Below are 24771 nucleotides of genomic sequence, written 5' to 3' on the forward strand. Positions count from 1 at the left end.
CAGCAACAAATGAAGCATAAAGTTAGGCCTACATTTCAAGAATCGCTGATTTTAAGTCTCAGTTTTTAGACACACACAGACTACTTTTGTGAAGCACTCAGTATCCGGCGCTCCCATGGGCTTCATTTGGAGTCATGAGCACTCAGTATCCCTCAAAAAACAGGCACTAGCTGCTTCAGTTTAAACATCCAGAATCAGTCATCACTTTGGAAATACTGGGCCCTTTTTACAAGATAAGGGCTGTACCTTACTTTTGAGTCTTTGTGCTACCCTCCTACTATTAACATTTGGAAATGTACTGAGGACTGAGAGCGGTACATGGTTCCATTTTGTAGCCCTGATATTCAGCAATAATGGGAAATAGAAATCATTGGAGAAGAACAAATGAGTTCCACAACTATGATGTTGCCCAAAGAGGCTTGGTTAAGCTTTTTTGACTTTGGATGGTTATCTGGAATGAATTCAACTTTGAAGCTGATAACTGGTTTTCTGGGGAACATTCCAGAGATACAACCAAAAGAAACAATGAAACAGAATGAGCACTTATATCAAAAGAATAGTGCCTCAGTGTCTTGCAAATCAGGTCATCAGCTACTCATCACAAGGGAAATAATCTAACTTTACATTCCTTGGCATACAAGAGCATATGCACAGTACCTGTAGTAAAAAAAACCCCACAATTATAAATGTACACACACTTATTAGCAATGAGGACAACATGTGACAATTCATGAATTGGAGGGGTCATCTGAGTATTGTTCATAAATAGACTGACATTTTCTTGAATATATGAAATTAATTCACTAAGTATTTTCTTTAATTGAAGCTTGGTCTGTAATGGGTTTACAAGCAGTTTGTTCACGATATGCGATATTCAACTTTTGAGCTATTCTGCTTGGCGACAGGACTTGTGCTTGTGTTCTCTCTCTGGTGAATGTAATACTAAGAATTAAGTTGCCAGGGCAAATACACACAATGATGACCTTAGAATTCATTTTCCATTCATAGTCAACAAAAACTGCTTAAAATTCACTCTGTCAGCAAACATCTCTGCCAGTAAACTTACTTCCAACAATATATGAGGAAATCAAACACAAAAGGGACATGAATACAATGAAAGTCATGGTTCAACAAGTCTTTGTAGCCTTTGTGCATGTGCCATATTTGCCCACATTTTCGTTGTGATATTCATGTTTGCAGTAGTTGCTATGAAATAAAGGTGCATCCGAGGTAATGCATGTAACCAGAAAGTCTGGCTGTGTCAATAAGTTTGGGTCTAGTTTTGGATGTACTGTAATACAAGGTTAGTCTTCAAATGAGATAATCATGATACAAGACTTTTCATGGAGTCAGTGAACAGTTCCGTCCATGACATATTTAAGCATGAATCTTTATTTTTTCAGTACTACATAACTGTACATTTAACAGCAAGTAGTACCATTGTCTTCCATTTTTTTACTGTGTACTAAACCACTATACAACAAGGATTAGATATAGAATAAGCAGATATGAGATTAACAGTCTATACTGTCAGGGTGCATCTAGATAGTGGCGCTATTTTGGGATATTTCCATGTCTTGACAGCATGCCCGTTATTTGTAGCTTTTGAAATAACAGGTATGCTATTCCGATGTCCCTGTAAACCTCATCCACAAGGATTAAGGGACATTTCAGAATAGAGCTCTATTTCAAGAGTACAAATTGCATAGCACAAATTGTGCAGTGTATTCCAAGCTAAGAGTGCAGTGTAGATGCACCCTCACTGGCCAGTGTGTGCATGTGCTATTGTCCCCTGCTAGATGAAATTGGTATGACCACTCTTGGTCATAGGTCTTACACTGTTAAAAACTAAAAAGTAGTACTCCTTTAGCTAGTGTGGTAGGAGGCTTGAAGTTTTGGAGAATGAGTTCTATCTGTGCTATTGCCATCCTGCTTGAGGGGCCATGGTGTTCTGGTCTAAATATTCCTATGAAAAATCCAAAAGCTGTAAAATAGCCAGAAAATAGTAATACTTACATAATAACACTGTTATAGCACCTTCTGTTCCAGGATCTCAAAACTCTTATGAATTCGGTCTTAAAACAGCTCTAGTGAGGTAAGTTAGTTCTGTTCTCCTATTGCTGGTAGAGAAATTTCAGCACTTGGATGACTTATTAAAAGATTACACAGTGCGTTAGTGGAACACTGGGAAAACAGCCTACAAGTTTTGACATGCAGAGTTCTAGTCTAACTACAAGGACTGTGTTTGATACCTCTTTTGCATGTGGCAAGCGGCTACTTTTTTTCTTCGTGCTCAGTAATCTACAGAAACAGCTTTTATTCTCTTCTATTCTATTACAAACATTTTAAAACTTTATTTATAGGGGAATTGTATAATTTGTTTTTATTTCTAACAAGTGTTTGCCTTCCTAGGATTTTTTTGTTTCTACTTTTACCAGCTTATTCTGGTTATGTCTAGAGTGGCCATATTTCCCTATGCCATTTATGGGACGCCTGCTAAAATTGTTCTGATTTAAGTGAGTTCAATGGCAATGCGGGTAGAAACTTTCAAATAACATTAAGTTGACTTAGCACCCATTAGAAGATATGCCGCATTATTATCTGTCTATATATTTTAGAAATGTGCACCTGTCTGTCTGTCCACCTGTGACTCCATTTGTTCAAGAACTCCTCCTAAAAGGTAACAGCTAGAACCACTATATTTGGTATGCAGCTTCCTCTTAGCCTAACTGAAAGCAAGGTCAGGATTTGGTTGTGGCAGGAAAAGGAGATGTGCCTGGACTTCGAGGCTGCGTGTAGACTGGCAAGTTTTTCCGCAAAAGCAGAAAAAGCTGTCTAAACTGGCCGCTTGAATTTGCGCAAGAACACTGATGATCTAATGTAAGATTGTCAGTGTTCTTGCGCAAATACTATGCTGCTCCCGCTCGAGAAAAAGCCCTCTTGCGCAAATGCTTTTGTGCAAGAGGGCCAGTACAGACTGTGTAGAAGAAAACAAGCCGTCACTCTGCGTTGTGTTTAAGCAACAAGTAGCCAGAGGCAGTTTTATTACGAGCTGCAGCAAGGGAAGATCTGCCTCGGAAGGGGGGAGCTCCCCCCCTTGATCTGGACTCTGTGCTTATGGACAGGTACCATCAGCATGTACCTGCCCTCCCTAATTTGGTTACTAATTATGATATGTTGTGTTATGTTACTAAAATTATAGAACAGCCCCATCATAGAATTATATTGGGGATATTAATGATTATATTGCTTTTGCTTATTAAAGGCTTCATATTTGACTGTTGTTGTAAAAGATGTAGTAATAGAAATAGCTTTAAGTTTGTACTAATTATGTAATGTTTAATGAAAATAAAGGTTTAGAAGGGTAGTTGTGCTATAAGCACAAAAGGGGGGATTGTGGAGGCAGGAAAAGGGAATAAGGGAATTTGTTTGCAGCCATCTTGGTCTTGTTAACAAGAGAGCAAGAGTCAGGCTAAGTCTGTGGCCTGACAACGCGAGATCTGTAATTAGACGCTGCCTTTGCCTCTCGCCTCCATACGGAGATAAGGATAGAATGCTGACTCTGGCAGGGGCCTTGAGATAAGGAGCATCTGGGTGGAACTAAATAACTGTTAGCCATTGGTGTTTGTAATGGGAAGGAGACTAATTGTTATTATATCTAATAGATAGTATATAAACTGCTTCATAATTGCTTGTATTCGAAGATCTGCCTCGGAAGGGGAGGGGGCTCCCCCCCTGTCCGAACCAGTTTTTCCTTTGCTGCAGCTCATAATAAAACTGCCTCTGGCTACTTGTTGCTTAAACACAACGCAGAGTGAAGGCTTGTTTTCTTCCACAACAGCTAAAAACTGTTTTGTGCAAAAAAGCGCCGATGGCGAAAATGGTGATCGGGGCTTTCTTGCGCAAAACCGCATCTAGATTGGCACGGACGCTTTTCTGCAAAAAGCACTTTTGTGCAAAAGTATCCGTGCCAATCTAGACGCTCTTTTCCGCAAATGCTTTTAACGGAAAAACTTTTCCATTGAAAGCATTTGCGGAAAATCATGCCGGTCTAGACGTAGCCCTATTGTTTTCCATAACATGGAAAGGAAGGGAACTGATTGGAGGAGAGCTGTATTGCTGAGTGATCACTGGGGGCAGCTGCACCAGCAAGACAGTGGCCAGTTGGGGCTGGAGCTCAACATCTTGCTGGCCATTAGATCAGATAAGTGGCTGGACTGCTCCGAACCCCTCTACCGGCCCTTGGCTATTGAGCTAGACTATGGGGGAGCCCTGCTGGCCACTGACCCCACTGCTGCGGCAGCCCCATGCCCTGATTTGTGCACATCCATTGCCTTAAGCCCCCTCCCAATACCTCCCTCCCCAGGCCCTGAGCTCCAATCTCCTGTCTTGACTCCTTCATCCCCATCCTTAGCCCTCACCCCCCCTTACCTGAGCCCCCTGCTTTGCACAACCACCCTCTGCCCTTATTCCTGCACCCCCACACACTACCCTGAGTCCCCCACATCCCTCCCACCCCCCTGACTGGTACATCCCCCATCCCCCACCCTAACCCTCACAAGAACCCTTGTCATAAAATGCTCACACTCTAGGGGCAAAAATTCACTCGCACAAACAAAATAGTCTTCATGGGAGAAACACTGAGGCTATGTCTAACACTACTAGTTTTTGCAGCAGAAAATTTGCTAATGAGGGACTCATTAGCATAAATCGTGATCTTGTTTGCATATTTTCTGCCAATACATTTTTTCGCTAGGGATTTTTGAGCAAAAACAAGCAGTGTTGACATTTTCTTTTTGTGCAAAAACCCCTTTTTTCGCAAGATCGGTATACCTCCTTTTTTGAGGCTTAAGGAACTTACACAAAAAGAAGTTTTTGCACAAAAAGAGAATGCCCATGCTGCTTCTTTTTGCAGAAAATCCCTAGCGCAAAAACGGATTGGCAGGAAATATGCAAATGAGATTACTACTTATGCTAATGACTCCCTCGTTAGTATCTTTTGTGCTGCAAAAACTCGTAGCGTAGACATAGCCTGAGACATGATTTTTCAGGTGACCAAACTGCATTCGTTATTGAAAAGACATGTTCAACCAGAGCTGTGGTACCCGGCACACTTAAAATGAACTCAACTGTTTTTACCAGACCTCAGTATTCTACTACCTTATTGTCCGTCTCTTGAAAAATGTTCCACCGCCTTTCAGAAATGGGTTTTTTTCTCAGTGTTCCAGGCAGACATGTGACAGGATATCATTAGTTTTACATTTGTCCATTAATCAAAAAGATGATTCTCATCTATCAAACATAAGATGGGAATTCTTGTGGGGCAAAGGCAAGACTGCTTTGTATGTTACCTCTACACCTGCATGATTCTCAACAGGGCTGATTCAAACTTTTCTGTGCACTGAAAAGTAGGTTTTCAGTGTTCCAACTACTTCAGAGATGTTGAATAAAAGTTCTCAACTGCACTGTAGAATTCCTGTTCCTTAATTTCCGCACCCTCAACCAAAGACTGCAGCAGGGTGTTTGTGTGTGATGTGACAAATCTGTGTCTCGGCCTCTTGCTAAATCATTTTGAAGGGTTCAAATATGCAGGGCAACTTCTGTCACTGATAATTTGTTTTTCTCAATTGCCTCTACCATCTTTGGAAAAGTGGCTGTTTGCTTACTAGCAAAAGCAAGCCCCAGTTTTGTGCAAGGGTCACTGAAGACTTTTTTGAACAGTGTTGGGCATGTGTCTTGAGTGAGAAAATATGCCTTGTGCCCATCAAAAATCAACAAATTCTCTTTAGCATTGGTCCCAGAGAAGGGAATCATGTGCTACCATTCTCTAGCAATTTAAAATATTCACGGTCAACAGATGGGCAGAAGTCTTTCAGTTCTTCGACACAAACAGTATGAGTGTGAAAGTATTGATAAGCTTTCATGGCAAAGTACTCTAAAACTATTAGAAGACAGTCAAATACTGTTTGCAGCAGTTATGGACAATGTGGACAACCAAAACCAAAGATCTTTTCCCCTAGATTGACTTGCAGTTTTTATCAAACGTTGCTTTTACCCAGTGGCTGTGTCTAGACTGGCAAGTTTTTCCTCAAAAGCAGTTGCTTTTGCGGAAAAACTTGCCAGCTGTCTACACTGGCCACTTGAATTTGCACAAGAACACTGACGATCTCATGTAAGAAATCAGTGCTTCTTGCAGAAATACTATGCTGCTCCCATTCAGGCAAGTCCTTTTGCACAAAAGCTTTTGCACAAAAGGGCCAGTGTAGACAGCTCAGATTTGTTTTGCGCAAAAATGCCCCGATTGCAAAAATGGCGATCAGGGCTTTTTCGCGCAAAAGCGCATCTAGATTGGCACGGACGCTTTTCCGCAAAAAGTGCTTTTGCGGAAAAGCGTCTGTGCCAATCCAGATGCTCTTTTCCGCAAATGCTTTTAACGGAAAACTTTTCCGTTAAAAGCATTTGCGGAAAATCGTGCTAGTCTAGACGTAGCCAGCATGTTTAGTGCCACCAGAATTTGGCACTGTCTGCACAAAGCCCAACAAGCGTTTCGCTAAGAGAAGGGTTCTCAATCAAGGATATAGAAATCTGCACATCAGAAGTTTCACATGGTAGAGAAGAAAACTCAATAATGTTTGTGTTTACCCCATCAGAGGGAGAACCTACGGACTGTGTGCAGCCAAGGGATAACTCAGGGGTGGAGAGTGGATGGCTAAGGACTGTATGCAGCTGGGGGAACTAGGGGTGTGTGCAGACAGGAGGATATCTCAGGATTTATAGAAGGGGGTATATAGAGGTTGTGTACCCCCTGTTCCGAGAGCTCTGCCAGCCATGGAACTGGGTTCCTCACCTCTGTGACTCTTACTGGATTCAGCCCTGCCACTCTGGGCTTCAATTTTCGGGGGGGAGGTCAGGATCAGAGCATCAGCCCCTTCTTCCAGCCCTGCAGTAGATGCCAGGGCTTATGGCTTCAGACCCTGTGATCAGAGCTTCAACTGGTGAGGAGGAACACGCAGGGGATCAGGGCTGCTACCCAGAAGGGAGGGGAGTGCTGGGGATTAGGGCATCAGCCAGATGGTACTTCGAATTCAGGGGGTGAACCATAGATCAGGGCTTCAGCCTCGGGGTGCTGGGAATTCAGTGTGGGAAGAGCCACTGAGGAGCAAGATTTCCACCCCACAGCAAATGCCAAGCTTCTTTCAGGCTTCAGTCTCACAGCCTGAAAGAGCTGGCAGACCTCCCGCCTTAGGAAACCCTGCTTTAGGGTGCACATGGGGAGGAGTGACACACCCCTCGCTTCCCCTACACCCTTACCCCTCTGTTACACACAGGCTGCCTCTCCTCCTACTGACTGCCTGGCTTTCTGCCTCTGCACCCTGTCTGAGAGCACCACCTGCTGGTCACCGCCTGCTGCACTCACCTGCCAGCCACAAACAAGAGGCTGATGCAAGTGTTCTGACCACAAATGCCCAACTTGGGGAGCGCCACCACAGTAGAAAATATTGGACAATTTGAAAATTTTTTTAAAAAAAGTCAGGACACCGGCAAGAGGACTTAAATAAGAGACTGTCCCATTAAAAATTGTATTGATGGTCACATAATTAGATTCCTTCCTATAATCTTTTGAGGGTCACTAATTTTTTTCGTATTTTCCAACCAAGGTTTAGGTTCAGTACAGATAGCTACTTGCTTTTGTATATTGTCTTATAAGTCTGGGAAAAGACTTCTTGAGCACCACACAATTCTCTCCCCCCCTCCCCCGCCCCTCAAAAAAAAGAAAATCACGATTTGTTTTTCATACTTTGCTTTTCTTTCTTTTTTTTCTTTTTTCTTTTTTTTTCCCAATTACAGCTTTTAGCCATTACCGACAGGGTATGGATTGGAATGGGTATTGTACTGGCAAAAGACATTCGAGTCCATCAGCCACCCAAATTCACTATTATGTGGGTTTCTTATTAAATTAGTTGTCGACAGAAGTCTGGAATGTACGATAAATCTGGAGGAAGGTTTAAGCAGAGATGGCAATTCTCAATACATCAAAGCAAATCTGTAAATGTGCAGAAACAGGCATTTTAAATGTCCTGTGCTACACTTTTTGTTCTGGGAAGAAAGTCCTGACCTTGAGAGTTGTGCAAACATGGAAGTTGTGCAAACAGGTTTTCCCACAACCTCCCCTTTTTCCCTGAATGCAATTCAAGGGATAGTACTGCTCACTCTTCACACACTGATAAGCTGAACTAACAAGAATATGAAGAAAGTGTGCCAAACCCATGCAGGGAAATGAAAATCAAATCCTCTTTCTCGCATCAGCGTCAAATTTTTATTTCTTGACAAGATAGGAGTTCAGTGAAAGGGAAACGAAACGATTAAAATACAGATAACAAAACTAAGACTATTTTATATGACCAGATCATCTACTGCCCTCTCGTGGTTACAGCTAAAAACTTCAAAACACTGCCTTGGAAATAACATACTTGAATTAGTGGCCTGACATGATTAGATTGTCTAGTCCAACTAGTTATATTTTATTGTTAGCAGCCAGATCATTTCTAACTTAAATAGTGATGAATACATGAATCAGAATGCATATGAATTGTAAAACCCTAGGAAGAAAAAACAGTACTATGTAGCACTTTAAAGACTAACAAGATGGTTTATTAGGTGATGAGCTTTTGTGGGCCAGACCCACTTCCTCAGATCAAATAGTGGAAGAAAACTGTCACAACCATATATACCAAAGGATACAATTAAAAAAATGAACACATATGGAAAGGACAAATCAAATTTCAGAACAGAAGGGGGATGGAGGGAGGAGGTAAATGTCTGTGAGCTAATGATATTAGAGGTGATAATCGGGGAAGCTATCTTTGTAATGGGTAAGATAATTAAAGTCTTTATTCAAACTTAGGCGTAAAGTGTCAAATTTAAGCATGAATAACAGTTCAGAGGATTCTCTTTCAAGTGTAGTCTTAAAAGGCCTTTGAAGCAGGATGCAGGTAATCAAGTCGTTGAGACAATGTCCTTTCTGGTTGAAATGGCAAGAAACTGTTTTTTCTTTGTGAGCCTGTCTAATATCTGCTTTGTGGGCATTGATCCATTGGCAAAGTGTCTGAGACGTTTGTCCAATGTACATAGCAGACGGACACTTTCGGCACAATAGCATAAATTATATTTCTGGATGCGCAGGAATATGTGTTCTTGATCTTATAACTCACTTGGTTAGGTCCAATAATGGTATCAGCAAAGTGAATATGTGGACAAAACTGACAATGGGGTTTGTTGCAAGGGAAGGTACCAGGGTTGGTATTAGTGTGGTATGTCCTGTGGTTGTTGGTAAGAATCATCTTGAGGAGTTTGGGTGTGGGATGCAGCACTACCTGGGACAGAAGGTTGGGGTGCAGGCTTTGGGGAGAGCCTCAGGGACTTGCAGGAGCCAGCTAAGGGCTGGGGCAGAAGGTTAGGGTGCCCACATTCACAGTTCCAGCTGCCTTTTCACCACTTGACTTACTCCTCAAGCCCTCCCCTTCTCCTACCTCTACTTATCTCTGCAAGGATCTTGCAGACTTCTTCCAAGAGTGAACTGACAAAATATTATGTAAATTTCCCTCTCTCCTTAGCTCATCTTCCCCCTCCCACCCTACCACTCATGCACTTTCCTTTTTCTCCATCTTCTGAGCTCCCAAGAGCTCATATTCATGTCCTCCCTTACTCTTCTCCATAACCTCTCACTGTCCTCGCTTTCCCCTCATGATACAGGCATGCTTTATTTCCTCCCATCTGGGGAAAAACTCCATCTTTGACTCCTTTTGCTTCTTCACCTACCACCTCATCTCCCTTCTTCATTTCTTCTTTGAGCTCATTGAACATGCTGTTGACAGCCATTATCTCGAGTTCTCTTCCTCCAGTTCTAGCCTTGAGCCAGTCCAGTCTGTCTTCTTCTCCTTGCAAAACCATTGAAATGATTCTTGTCAAAGTCTCAATGAACTCTTCCTAGCCAAAGCTCCTATCTACTGTTCAATCTTCCTCCTCCCTTGACCTATCAGGTGCCTTAGATACTGTTGACCATCATCATCTTCAGTAAACCATCTCATCGCTTAGCTCTTGTAACAGTCCTCCCCTGTTTCTCCTCCTACCTCATTCCTTCAGCACACCATTGGCAGAATCTTTGTCATGCCTCCTCCAACTTCCTGAGAGTACCATAAGGCTCCATCTTTGGTCCCCTTCTCATTTCCCTCTATATCTATCTCTCAGTAATCTTATCTGCAAATACAAATTCAACTCCCATCTCAATGGTGATGACTCACATATCTCTCTCTACACAGTGCTCAGTCCAAATTAAAATCTCAGCCTGTGTCATCTCCTCGTGAGTTTCTAGCCATTTTCGCCAGCACAGCATGGCTAAAACACAGCTCTTCATCCACCACTCTGCTCCGATCCCTTTCCACTGCCTCCTTTCTTAGTCACTATGGACTTCACCACTATTCCACTGGTCATTCAAGCCTATAATCTGTATGTCATTTTTGCTTCAGAACTCTCTCTAGGTCCTCACAGCCAATCAGACTATGTCTAAATTTTGCCTGTCCCTTTGGCATTTCTAAGGTACAGTCTCTCATCATCTTACATCTTGATTACTGCAACATCCTTTTCCCTGTCCTTAACAAATGCAAAATTGCCACATTCATGTCTAGTCAGAATGCTGCTGCAAAGATTGTTCACATTGCCCATCTCTTTGACCATGTTAACCTTTCTTTGAAGCCATCCACTGGCTCTGCATTCTCTAGAATATTAAACATGAGGTGCTTGTCTTCAATTCAAGGCCTTTAATGGTCTATGCCCATGCAACCAATTAGCAGCCTTTCACTATCAAGAGGTCACCTCCTGCCACCTATTGATGCCAGCCTCCATTTTCAATTTGTTACATTTTCAAACAAGCACCTTCCTATGCTCTCCCATCTTGCCCCTCCCAGTTGGGAGGAGCTGCCCATAATATCCCCAAAGATACCTCATTGTCCTCCTTCAAATTCCCCCTTATATCTTTTCTTTACCATGACGCTACAAATAACTTGACAAGAATTAGGCTGCTGGTGTGATGACACCACTGCCTTTTGTCTGTATCCATGTATCCTTGTCTTGTATTTAAATTGTAAGTGGTTTGGTCCAAACTGTCTCTTTGTACTGTGTTTGTACAGCACCTAGCACAATGGGACCCTGGTGTATTACTAGGGTTCCTAGGCACTGCAATAATACAGATAAGAAATAACATAATGGGAAATTTGAGTGTTTAGCTTGTATTGGCATGCTGAAAATAGCAATATTTAAAACATTTGCCACAGAAACTCCAATCTGCTGCTGAATCTAGGAGGCTTGTTACAGATTTAGTTCAAGCTTGCCAGGAAGTACACAGGGCCTACTAACCAGCCTAAGCTGATTAAGCTAGATCACTGGAGGACCATTCCAGTGAAGCAGTCATGGGTATGTAAATCCTGTGGCTGAAAGCCAAAGGGTAGGGAGCTCTTTACTTCTATCCATTGGTGAAGGAGAAGAACAATCTGCATTCTCTGTGTAAGTCCAAAGGGACAGGAGCACCAGAGTGGAAATGGTTCTCACCCACTACCTTTCGGCAGACAGGGGGAAATATGGCTACACTAAGAGCGTCATTTGTATAAGCTTTCTACCCAGAATTCCTCCAGCGACACCTTGGAGGGTCCCCGTGACTGCACAAACTCAGAATTGCTTGGGTACCTGAACTGAACTGAACCCAATGGAAAAGGATTCCTGCCATATAGCAATGAGTGTGTGCCTGGTCACAAGGACTCTGCTCATGGGCCCTAAAAGGCTACTGGTTCTTCTCTGCTAGAAGTTTGTGCTGTTGGAATGGCTCTTGGGGAGGGTGTGGCAGAAATGGTAATGTATAGGCAGCTCTTTCCTGAAGCTACAGAGGAGAGCAGCACTTCTGAAAGAGTTCTAGAGCCCCTATCTACGGAGGCCCTAAACAAAACTTTAACAAACTATAGCTGAGCGTGACGGGGTGTCTGCCCCACACTGGCCCATTAAGGGGTTAAAACCCAGTCCTAGGTGAGGGCTGGAGCAAGCAGTTGCAGCAGATTAGGAAGCAGCTGAGGGGAGTACAAATAAAGGTTCATGGAGAGGAGCAGATACACTCTTGTTCTGGCTGGGGAGCAGGAGGGACCTACTGCCAAGTGAGCTAGAGGCTTCCTGATTTAGAGCAGGGCTGGGGAAAGTCAGGCAGAACTGGAGAAGCTCTGGCCAGGCAAGCTCCCAGGCTGCAGGGTCTGAAGCAAGGCCTCCGAATACTAGAGCTGCGGGAGGCATCCAGGATAGGCTAGAGGAAGGCTGGCAGTGGGTCACTGAGGCAAGGTCATCATAGGGGGTTTGAGGGTCCCCAGAGGGCGAGTACTCCCAAGTGTAGGGGCACAGCTCTGGGGCAGTAGCCCAGTAGGAGGGCGCCACGGTCTGGGAGTGCCGTGAACCCTGACAGAGTGGTGGAAAATAACAGTAACAGCGGGTGAGACACCAGCCAGAAGGGGGTGCTCCAACACCAAAGAGGCTAATTCCCTGAGTGACCAGCAGGAGACATTCTTGGTAGTTAGTCTGCCCTGTGACCCGGAGATGTGGTTGAGTCTCAGGATCAGAAAAAGGTCTGTTCAAGTGCACCTCAGGACTCTTGGCCTCGGCTGTCTGCTGACACCACACCATGAGTGGGAGTTAGCAGATAAGTGGTAAAGGACATTTGCTTATTGGAGAGTCATACTGGTAGATGGAGAACTGAGCTAACAGACGACTGCCCAAAGTTAACGTGGGGAAGTATTTTATGTGCCATTCATATGAATAGATTGTTGATGTTCTCCTTAGCTCAAGTTGCGTTCCCCTTTCTTCTAATAACGTTTTCCTTGTTTCAGCCACATACTCAATGCTTGTGTAACCCAGAGGCACTGAGACCACTGAAAAGGGAGTGTGAAGTCTGCTGTGCAGTCTTAGGTAGCAGGGAGCTGGCTTTTAGCTCATGCATTAGAGGCTCATGCACTAAGCTCCAGAGGTCTCAGATTCAGTCCCACCTGCCAACCAGTCACTGGCTTTATACTGGCAAGAGGAGAAATATTGCTTCTGCAATAATGATAATCATCTACGGAGTTAGCCATGTCTGTCCCTGGAGAATTTAAGAGTGCCATGGGAGCGTGTGAAGCTATCGAGCTTCTAAACTCTAAAAGTCACCGCAGTGCTTTTAAACTCAACAGGGACAGGACTCGATCTTTGGCATTCTGCCACATGTAAGTGGTGAATCTGCTTGAAATTCATAAAGAAGGATTGTGTCTTGCAACTCAGGAAAGTGGCATTCTGTCACTTGTAAGACTGAATATTGAATAGTAATGGGAATAAATTGGCTTCCTTTAAATCATCTCCATTAAACTTCAGATATGCCTATTTTCCACATAGAGATTACACAGAGTGTACTTTATATCTATTTCTGCATTTCTTCATTGCTACATGCTTGTGCGAGAGCCCCCATCACTGAACTGGGAACTGCTAAATCTGAAAGCTCTATGGCTTGAGCTAAAGAGCCAGCTTCTTAAAGTAAGTGACAGACTCATATTCGCTATGGTTTGGATGGGGAATGCGTAACGTAGAATGAGCAGGGAGTTACCTTTGAAATGTTTGCCAGTTACTCCTTCTTTGAGCTTTAAAAACGTGCGAGCTAAAACAAAAATATTTAACGAGTCTTCTAAAAGCAACACTCCAGCCGAGAAAGTATCCAAAAGATGCCAAGAGAAGTTAGACAAAAGAAAATAAACCAATGAAAATGTCACAAAGAATTAGAATTTAAGGCCAGAAGAGAATGTGATGATCACCCAGGCTAACCTGCAGAACACAGACCATAGAATTCCACTCAGTAATTTCACAGTTGAATTACGGCCAGCCTTGCCATCTACTGACTGCAAGATAAAATACAATTGTTAGGATTCAAGTTCAAAACTGGTCCTTCAATTCTGTACTGGACCAGTAGGGGGCCATCAAGCTGCAGTGCCCCTCTGGTGGAAAAGGTTATCTGATCTAAAGCAGTATTTCTCAGCCAGTGGTTGAGATAAGTCTGAGAGTATGTAAACACAAATGAAATTTGGAGAAAACTGAATTTTTGTTTTAAGTTTTACAGTGCTTTATTAATTTTGTACTTTCATCTAAAAATTTCATCGCCCGCCCAGCTACAATTAAGTTGTTTAAACAAATGTGTTGTGCAGTGGTAGAAAACAATGTGTGTGTCTGAAAACTGTAGGTACTGGGGTACTTTTTTTCAAGGGGGTACTTTATAAAAAAGGGTTGAGAAACACTGATCTAAAGCAATCAGTAGTGCTGAAAGACTCTCATTCACTTTACTAAGGATCACAAGTTATCTACAGTCCTTGAGGTATTCTCCATTGTGTAATCCAGAGGCACTGAGACCACTGAAAAGGGAGTGTGAAGTCTGCTGTGCAGTCTTAGGTAGCAGGGAGCTGGCTTTTAGCTCATGCATTAGAGAGTCCTGCACTAAGCTCCAGAGGTCTCAGATTAAAGAGAAGCTAGATAATTTCATGGAGGTTAGGTCCATAAAAGGCTATTACCCAGGGGATAAAATGGTGTCCTTGGCCTCTGTTTGTCAGAGGCTGGAGAGAGACAGCAGGAGACAAATCGCTTGATCATTGTCTTCGGTCCACCCTCTCTGGGGCAGCTGGTTCTGGCCACTGTCGGTAGACAGGATACTGGGCTAGAAGGACCTTTGGTCTGACCCAGTACGGCCGTTCTTATGTTCTTATGTTCAAAGTAACAATGTTGTCCCACTTTCCTGTTGTATTCCACCAAAGCAGAGCATATCTTCCCAGTAGCACCTGCAGCGATCTCTAATATTACATATATGGCCCTACCCAATCCTACAGCAGTGCTGCAAGGCTCCTGTTCTTAGTCTTTGCAAAGAACTTTGAGATCCCCAGATAAAGTGCGGATTATTATAATGATTAAATAATTGTCTAACCTGTATCCATCTTCTCAGCCAGTTCCAAAATTAGGAAACCATTAGTTAGTAATGAATGAGATGATTGCTGAGGCGTTCACTCTGTTAGTCACATTTTAAAGCCCATTATGGCAATCCTGGCAGATTAACTAACAATATTATTAATGCTTTCAATAAAGGATAAGTCTGCACAGCCTTCTTTATTGACTTGTCTAAAGGATTTGATGTTGTGAATCATATTATTAAATAGGCTTTCTGAGATTGCAGTCATTCCAAGTGGGTTCCAGAATTATTCATGGCTACATACACACTGCCATCTGATGGTTTTAGATCTTAACCATGTTTTATGACCAAAGGAGTATTTCCCACTCAGGTTTAGTTTGGTCCCCTTTATTTTTTCCCTTTATAACTGCTGAGGAAGGGTGGCCCCACTCCTGGGTTCCAATACCCTGTTCAGGCCTACCTCAAGCAGCCTCAGTCCTGCACTATTTGCCCTTGGCAGGATTCCAGCTCCAGTCTCTCAGCCACAACGGTTTTGGGCCAATGCCCCAGGGTCAGCCTGGGCTGAGAAGACAGTCCTGGCCAGCTCTCCAACTGGGCTCTCAGGCTGCCAGCCAAAGGAGGGCCTAAGAATCCTCATATGGAGCACCTAGGGTTGCCAGGTGTCCAGTATTCTACCGGACAGTCTGGTATTTGTTCTCTTTGTCCGGTAAAAAAAAAATCAGAATACTGGACATGTGCCATGTCCGGTATTCTCTGATTTTTCTGGCTGCGCACCGGACGGAAGCCTGGTATGGGTGGGGGGAGCAGCTGGAATGCGGGGCCACGATCGACGCTAGTAGCCTGTGATTGCGCAGAAGCCTGGTGGGGGCAGGGGAAGTGGCTGGGAGTCCCAGCTGGGAGGCGGGACTATTTTCAGGAATAACGGCATTGCGCAAGAGGGGGTTTCTTGCACAAGAAGAGGCCGTGTAGACAGCTCCTTCTGCCACAAGATCTTCTTCTGCAAAAATGGCGGTTCATTGGGTATGCAAATGAGGCTCAGCGATATTCCATGCTTAGTCTTTGCATAGTCTTTGGCTTTGTCGTCACTGCGAGAGCTTCCAGCAGAAAATATGCTAGAGGGACTCATTAGCATAAGTTGCGATCTCATTAGCATATTTTCTGCCATTTCTTTTTGCCAAAAAATCCCTTGCGCAAAAAGAAGCAGTGTGGACTTTTGTGTGTGTGTGCGAAAACCCTGTTTTGCACAAGGTCCTTATGCCTGTCCCAGAGAGGCATAAGGATCATACACAAAATGGGATTTTTGCACACAAAAAACCTGTCCACACGGCTTCTTTTTGCACAAAAACCCCTTGCGCAAAAAGAAACAGCAGAAAATATGCCAATGAGATCACAACTTATGCAAATGAGTCCCTCATTAGCATATTTTCTGCCGAAAGATCTCACAGTGAAGACACAGCCCCTGAGCCCATACTTCTCGGCTCTGCTGCAGATGCCATTCACATCCATCTATTTGTCAGCATCTCATGCAAATATTCCCCCATCTTTTCTCTTTATTGCCCCTCATGCATGGATCATCCTTTCCTCAAAGGCCGTTACCCTCCCTTCATCTCTCGGGAGTGTTCATGGTATAGTTAAAAGAAAAATCAGCCATTTAACAAGTGTCATTAACTATAGAAGGCACCAGCAGTTCTGTCTATAATGTTGACAGACTATTTTCATGGTAAGATCCTGTTGTCAGTTGCATATAACTTTGTCAAACTTTGCCTGTTGCTTGTCCCATTTGTTCCACAGGTTGGAAGGGGAGCAGGTGAATGAGGAAGGCAGTGAAGGAAGAGAAAGGATTGTGTCACGATTAAGGCAATTGGATTTTCTACCCCTGCATCTGCTACAGAATTCCTGTACTGGGCTGGTCACTAATTGCACATTCCTCATTTTCTTGGTGTCTGACTTGATACTGTGGGATCTAATTTGCAGAAGTGCTGAGTGCTTACAGCTGCAGCGGAAGTCACGGTGAGCTATGTTCATACATATAAAGTGCTACATTCTGCTAAGCAGTCTGAAAAAATCAGGTCCTAAGATGTGTTCCCTCTAAGCTGCCATGCCTGCATGGCCACACAACACTACAATGACTGCTGTGCACTTGATTATTATAGCCATGCATGCGCACACCTCCTCAGTGATGGCAGGTAGGCAGCACCTGGGTGCAGGATGGGGCTAGAGATAGTAGTGGGAAGAGCCATGAAGAAGACAGCATCCCTGCTCTGACCCAGGACTTACGGGACCGCTACATAGCACCTTGACTTCTGATTTTTGCATAACATGCTCCCCATCCTCCTCCGCAGGATGGGGAATAACTTTCTCTCCCAGGTCCCCTGCCCCTTGCTGGGAAGGAACCACGAGAGCAGAGCCTTGGGAATGGTTCCAAAATGGCTCAGAATTCAGGGTGGTAACAAAGAGACCAAGAGAGAAGTGTCTGAAGCTGCCCAGGCTATGCTTAGTGCAGCTGCAATCCCAACTAAGTAGCACCAGCAGCTTCTGGATTTGCTCCAACACACCAGGCAGGTGTGATTGGCACACACAAGGGAACCCGAACTGGTAAACCTGGACTCAGAGGAAATTGAGGGTTGGAAGAACGTAGGCACCTTCTTCTGGCCCAATGGCATGAGTCTGATATTAGGCTATTGATGCTGTTTACATACTGCAAGAGTGAAGGGACGGTGATGAAATAGCTATAAATGATTTTTTTTTTTTAAAGAGCAGTGTTAATTGCATTTCACCTCTGGATACTGCATTGCTCACTTAAACCCCTTTCTTTTTTTCCTCTATGGAATTACCTGAGAAGAAAAGAGAAAGAGAGATCACCAAGTACTTTAAAAAAATATTGCTATTAATCAATCAGTCCATTCTATTGGGTGTTTGGCTGCAACATAGTCTAAAAAGAAATGATTAATCAATCGTTGCTTCTCCAAAAAAACCAAACAAACCCCGAGCAGTTATTTTCTGTGTCAATTTTAGTGGCACAACACTGCTTTTTTAAAATCACGTAACTAGGTTCTTTTTTTAAGATGAATTAAAGGGGGGGTAAATGAAGATGCCCTTTGTTGTGTAGTTGCAAGTTTCCTCTTGAAAACTAATTAAGGGCTATCTGTAGAAAATCTTTAACAGTCTAGATCGAGGGTGGGAAACCTTTTTTGGGTAGGAGGCTGCTGACCCACAGAAAAATCATTTGGGCAGGGGCAACGGAGGCTGGAGTACCAGTGTGGGCTCCCCAATGGTTTGTGAGAGGAGCCCTGAAACCTCAGGGGCCAGATCCAGGCAAGCAAAGGATCACATCTGGCTCCTGGGCTTTAGGTTCTCCACCTCTGGTCTAAATAACAAATTGAACATCCAAAGAAAGTAGTTTATGAATTTTTGCTAAGAAAGCCTGATATTGGGGGGTACGTATGTTTGATTTTGAATCTTTAGACCTTTCTCAAAACACTTCCTAAAAAAGGGATTTGATATTAGTCTATTTGGGCCCTTCATTGTATGCTAACTCCTGCTTGTGTTGCAAAAACACCATTAACTTTGGTATTTTGAATAAATTGGCAAATGTTGACCATCAGTTCAATACGTAGAAATAACCACCCATCGAGATAATGTAATAATCATCGCTGCAGTTCTATCAGCTCCATGTAATTTCACTATCCATTGTGTCAGAAACAGATAATTTTCTCCTTTTGAATATAAATCTACTATGTATTTTTAATATGAAACACTTTCATATGAAAATATGTACTGCTTTTAGTACAAGAGTAATTTCCTTTCAAATACAGGCTCTGTGTGTGTGACTCACATTAAAGACAACCAATAGGGATTCTAATTTTCAGACTGGTCTCAGCTATGCATCTTGTATATAAAGATTTGGGGGTTTGTTTGCAGATTTCATGTTAATAGAATACTGTATACAAATAATTCACTGTACAATTATCTTCCAGATGTTTTTTTCAGAGACTGAGCGAGTAAACTGAACTTTTACATTTGTTAAACTTGAAGGTGACAATACAGATTTAAAGATGTTGCTGATTGCAGATTTTTAAAAGCATTCACCTCTAAGGCCAAATTCAATGATGGTTAGTTCAGAAAGCCCAAGGGACTTCAAGTGAAAAGAGTAGACTTTGGCCTTACCATTAATGAAAAAATAGTTGTGTTAATCTGTACTGTATAATATGTGAATGTGATTTATACTTAGGATTTTTGTTTTTACTGGTGACAGACATCTGTAATTACTCGATATTGGTGCACATAACAGACTTCATTCTGTACATAGATGGGGAAAAAAAAAAGGAACATTGACTAAGCATCTCAAATTGGGCACCCAAAGGTAGCGGATGTTTGCCCTTACTCTTTCTGGGCTTCAGTTCCCCATCCGGGGGTGTGTCTAGACTGCATCCCTCTGTCGAAAGAGGGATGCAAATTGGGCACATCGAAATTGCTAATGAAGCAGGGATTTAAATATCCCACACTTCATTAGCATAAACATGGCTACCACTTTTTTCGACACAGAGCTTTTTCGAAAAAAATCAGCAGTCCAGATGTGGATCTGTCGAAAATAAACCCCTTTTCAACAGATCCTGTAAACCACATTTTTTGAGGAATACAGGATCTGTTGAAAAAGGATTTATTTTCGACAGATCCGTGGCTAGACTGCTGAGATTTTTTTTCGAAAAAGCTCCATTTAGAAAAAAGCAGCGACCATGTTTATGCTAATGAAGCACAGGACATTTAAATCCCTGCCTCATTAGCAATTTCTATGTGCTTGATTTGCATCCCTCTGTCAACAGAGGAATGCAGTCTACACGTAGCCTCAATGTATGTATGACTCCATCCTTTTCTTCCCACCTTCGTAATGCCATTTCTCTTCCTAACTCGTTAGCTTTTTCTTGCACAGACTTTGTGTGACTATAGAGTACTTAGCACAATAGGGTTCTGCGCCTGAGTGGGTCCTCTGAGACCTACCATAATATAATTGTTCATCATTAATATTGTTGTTCATAATGTCAACATCCCTTATATTGTCTTCTCGCAGTATTTATTTTGTCTCCATCAATACACATCAGAAGCAGAGGGCAGGGTTCGGATGTTTTGGGTAATCTGTTAGGGTGCGTCTACACAACACAGTTATTTTAAAATAATGGCCTTTATTTTGAAATAACAACGCAAGCATTTACTCAGCAATTCTGTTTTTGAAATTGTCAAAATAATGCACGACTGATTTTGAAATCTGTAAACCTCGTTCCACGAGGATAACGCCTATTCCGAAATAGCTATTTAAGAATAGCAGTAGTGTAGATGCTCCCCTGCTGCTATTTCAAAATAGCTCCTCCCCAGAGGCATTCAAAATAATTACTCCCCAGTGCCGCCTCGGGCTCTAAATTGAGGTAGCATATCCATATTAGGGAAGCCTGCCTCAGACTAATTTTGAGGCTTCCCTGTAGTGGAGACGCGCTATTTCAAAATAAGCTATTTTGGAAGAAAAAAATCTGAAATAGCTTATTTCAAAATAAGCATGCTGAGTAGACGTACCCTAAGCTAATTATTACTTAACAATTTAACACAACATTGAAGAGAAATTTAAATCTAGAAAGCCCAACATTAGGGATATTTCCCAAATGTAATGATTTAAAACAAAAAGTTTGAAAGTTTAATGACTGGATTTCTCTCTATAGGAGCAATCAGAAATCAGTAAGTTTCTGGTAGCAAGCATGAAATATGACACTCCCCTTAAGCACACCTCCTGTGGCCCAGCAGGTTCATAACCCTTATCTGTTTATTTATGCTGGCAAGCATTTACTGTCACCCAGGAACTAAGAATAGCTCCCTTTCTGGAGTCTTATTTATTAACTCATTTTAGAGATTACAAAATACCCCTCTGTAGTACCCCTCATGCTCAACCCTTTTTCTGGTCCTTGCATTAAACAACAACAAGCATCCTCTCCTAAATTCAGGAAGTCCCCAGCTTCCCTCCTACTGTTGGGTTATATGGATCAAAACAAACTCAACTCCCCCCCCCCCCCCCCATAAGGAGACAACAGCTCTCCTGCAGCTGAGCTGTGTTTCAAGCCAGCTGTAGCCCTCCCTCAGCTTCATCTCAGCTGATCCCTTTACTCAACCTCTCCAAACTGTAAACTGAAATGGCTAACAGGCAGGAGCACTCCTGCCTCCTGGGAGCATCTCACCCTAGGATTTTTCTCCCCCTAGACTTCTGATTGAGCTCCAGTAGCCTTTTATTAGGTCCAGGTGTTCATTAGTCAATTAGCAGTCAACCAGATCTGAAAAAGAGCTCTGTGTAAACTCAAGAGCTTGACTCTCTCTTACCCCAGTAAAAGATATCGCCTCACCCCTCTTGTCTCTAGAATAATCAGCAACCTAGGCAGTGAACTGATAGGCCAAGATGTGCTTTTTCTTCTTAAAGAAACCCCTTGCAGGCAGGCTGGGTACTGACTCTCCTTGAAGGTTATAACTGGGTATAACAATAACAACTTTATCTTTAGGACTTTTGTGAAAGAGGTCACTAGAAGCTGGGCACCTTACCATCTCAGAAGCGTTTGTAAATTCCACTCTGCCTGCATGCAACTTTAGGCACCTAAATACCATTCAAAATTTGGCTCTTGGGATGGACACCTAAGTAATTAGGTAAATAATGGAGATATAGTTTCTGCTGTAAGTTTGCTGATATTGATAGTGTGATATAATGGCCAGAGTTCTGATCTTGGAACCAGGAACTAGTGTATTTTAATCCTGGCTCTGCTGCTGACTCAGTTTCCCCAGGTGAAAAATAGAGAGACTGCAGTTTACTTTGGGGTAATATCAGCATTAGTGATGTCTATTTTAAAAAGCAAAATGCTACATGGTTATACTTTAGAGCCTTCCAAGCTTTGGCAGATAAAAGTTTGTTATGGATACAAGACAATACACAAGCTATTCACACACCCACTAGATGTTCCAAACCACAGAATAAAATAATAGACTGCACAAGCTAAGCAGCAGCAAAGAGAGAGGAATAAACCAGCACAGAAAAAAAAATATTGTCAGATGTTACTGGTGAACAGTCAAAAAGCAAGGTACGGGAAAGAATGACTTTAGAACATTGAAACTGAAATACTCCTAGTCCAGAAGAAAATTAAAAACATTTTTTCCACTTTTGTTTTCTTTTTACACGTTTACTCTTTTTCCACAGAAACTGGGAGAAAACAAGTTGGACAAAGAGTGTGCAGAGTTCTTGCCTTCACCATCTCTCTCCCTGACTCCTTGTGATGTTGCCCATGCTAATGACACTGGGTCTTGTGATTTTGATTATTTTGTCAAAGCCCCATCTACGAATCATGCTATTATAAGAGCATCTCAATTTTCATTTACAACAAAACTACATTTCTAGCCATCATGGTGGCAGTCAAAAGGTTGAGAATGTGAACTTGAAAGGCACAAAACCTATAAAGCAAATAAAAAGCATCCTCAAGTTTTATTAAGATCTTATATTTTAAGTCAATCTCACAATAATCTGGGACCCAACTTGTGGTTTTTGCAGTTGGTGAGAATGCATTTGTCTGCCCTTCCAGAGACACAAAATAAAGTAAAATTTCTCTTTTACCTTCACTCCTTTGGAGATGTTCACAGTATGTGAGTGTAACCCTCACTAACATAGGAATTTTACATGCTGCTAGCTGCTTTGCTGCCAGAATCACACTAGTCTGGGAGAAAGATTTCAAAATGGAGTATGGGATATTTATAGTTGAAGCCCCTCCCACAGTAAAACTGAATATTGGGAGTAGGAAATTGGGATATAGATATAATATAGAAAATGACAATTGACTCATATTGATGGAATCAGTCTATTGACTATGCGGAGAGGAGAGGGGAGGGGAGGGGAGGGGAGGCTTCTCAAAGAAAGCTGATTGAGTCAGATTGACAAACTGTGCAGTCTACCTTCCTAGATTATATTAACGAACACTTCTTAAAGAGGACTAGAGAGGTGAGAGAAGGCAATCTCTCAGATTAAGAGCTGTGTGATAGGACAGTCAAACTGAAGTGCTATGAGCCACTTTTTAATGTGCATGTTCACACATCTGGCATCCGTGTGATCAATTACAAAGCCAGGCAATAAACTGCCTCAGATGTCTTCTCCTCACTAACCCTTCTTAGTCAGGGATTCTTCTGACAGACAAGACCTCTGAGCAGTTCCAAATGCCTGCCATTAAAAACATTTATAAAAAGTCAAACAACATACCCCCACCGATTATGGAATCCTTTCTCTCCTTCCTTCTGCAAATGAGGCTGGCAGGAGGTGCAGAATGGGCACAGATTGGTTCTGACACAGTGGAATGAGTCCCAGAAACTTGATATCATTAAAAAGGGACTGTTAATGAAGGGGAGAGTTCTTTCCCAGTTAATTAAGCAGTGGTTCTCATCCAGAGGATGGGTATGCAGAGGTCTTCCAGGGCATACTTCAACTCATCTAGATAATTTACTAATGTTTTTTGTAACTAGGTAAAGTCAGTACAAACTAAGATTTGATACGGACAATGATTTGTTTACACAGGTCTTTATACTGAACTGTAAGTAAAATATTTATATTCCAACTGATTAAGTTTATAATGAAATGGTTAAAAAAAGAAAATGGGCAATTTTTCAGTACTAGTGGGCTGTCATTCTTTTGCATTTTTAGGTCTGATTTTGTAAGCAAATAGTTTTTAAGTGAGGTAAAACTTGGGGTACAAAAGACAAATCAGATTCTGGAAAGGAGTAAAGTAGTCTAGAAAGTTTGAGAGCCACAGAACTAAAGCACCTTGGCTTCCTGTGCAAGGCAGATGAAATCACACTAAAACTATTTAAAATGGTCTAAAACCTTAGTCTTGAAAACAGTTACGTATTTGCTTAGCATGGCACAGGAATCCTCCCGCAAACTTGAGTGGAATTAACTCTGTGCTTAAAGTTAAACAGATGTGTGTTTGCAGGGTTGGGGGCATAAACATTTCCCTGTATTCTTGTAAAGTACCTGTCACAAACAGCATGTTCTTGTATGTAACCTAGGCCTTGGTTAGGTGTGAATAATGCAGACATTCCATGTCCACGCCAATAAATCCTTATTACTCACCACAGAATCATATAGTTCCTGCTATATTCTACCTGCATTGCTAAGGTTGCCCAAGAATTTAGAGTCGCTTTTAATATTTCAAAATATTCAAATTAGATTAAACTTGCCAGACACAATCTTCTTTTTAACCAAGGTGTTTTTTTAAACCAAGAACAATTCAGCCCTTTTGGAATGAGGAAGTTGGGGGGAAATATTTCCCCAGTTACACAAATAATTATTGTGGCTTTTTTTTCAGAACGTTCTCTTGCTGTAGGAGAAGTTAAAGGAAACAATCTAGGTATTAAAAAGCCTGAGGCATTTTTCTGCTCCTACAACCATCTGGGTTAGAAACTACCACAGAAACCAGGATAGTAGGTTTCAAGGGCTAGGTCTTCACTCGCAGCTTCTTGCATGAGAAATATGTAGATGAAGCTAAGCGTGGAATATCGCCGAGCCTCATTTGCATACCTAATGAGCCGCCATTTTTGCAGAGAAGCTCTTGCACCAGAAGGAGCTGTCTACACTGCCCCTTCTTGCGCAAGAAAAGCCCTCTTGAGCAATGACATTATTCCTGAAAATAATCGGCATAACAGCATTGTGCAAGAGGGTATTTCTTGTGCAAAAAGGGGCAGTGTAGACAGCTCCTTCTGGCGCAAGA

At 42.4% G+C, this 24771-nt stretch overlaps 1 long non-coding RNA gene across 1 annotated transcript in view; it reads left to right on the plus strand.

Annotated features, from left to right (window-relative positions):
• LOC112545037 (uncharacterized) overlaps positions 1-22649 on the plus strand; it is a 44900-nt gene extending 22251 nt beyond the window's left edge. The window contains exons 3-4 of the long non-coding RNA XR_003088418.2: positions 16793-17011; positions 22221-22649. This is a non-coding gene — a long non-coding RNA (uncharacterized LOC112545037). The remainder of the gene's footprint in view (positions 1-16792; positions 17012-22220) is intronic.
• The last annotated feature ends 2122 nt before the right edge of the window (positions 22650-24771 follow it).

Source organism: Pelodiscus sinensis, chromosome 3 (assembly GCF_049634645.1).
Source record: "Pelodiscus sinensis isolate JC-2024 chromosome 3, ASM4963464v1, whole genome shotgun sequence".
NCBI classification, from domain to species: Eukaryota; Metazoa; Chordata; order Testudines; family Trionychidae; genus Pelodiscus; species Pelodiscus sinensis.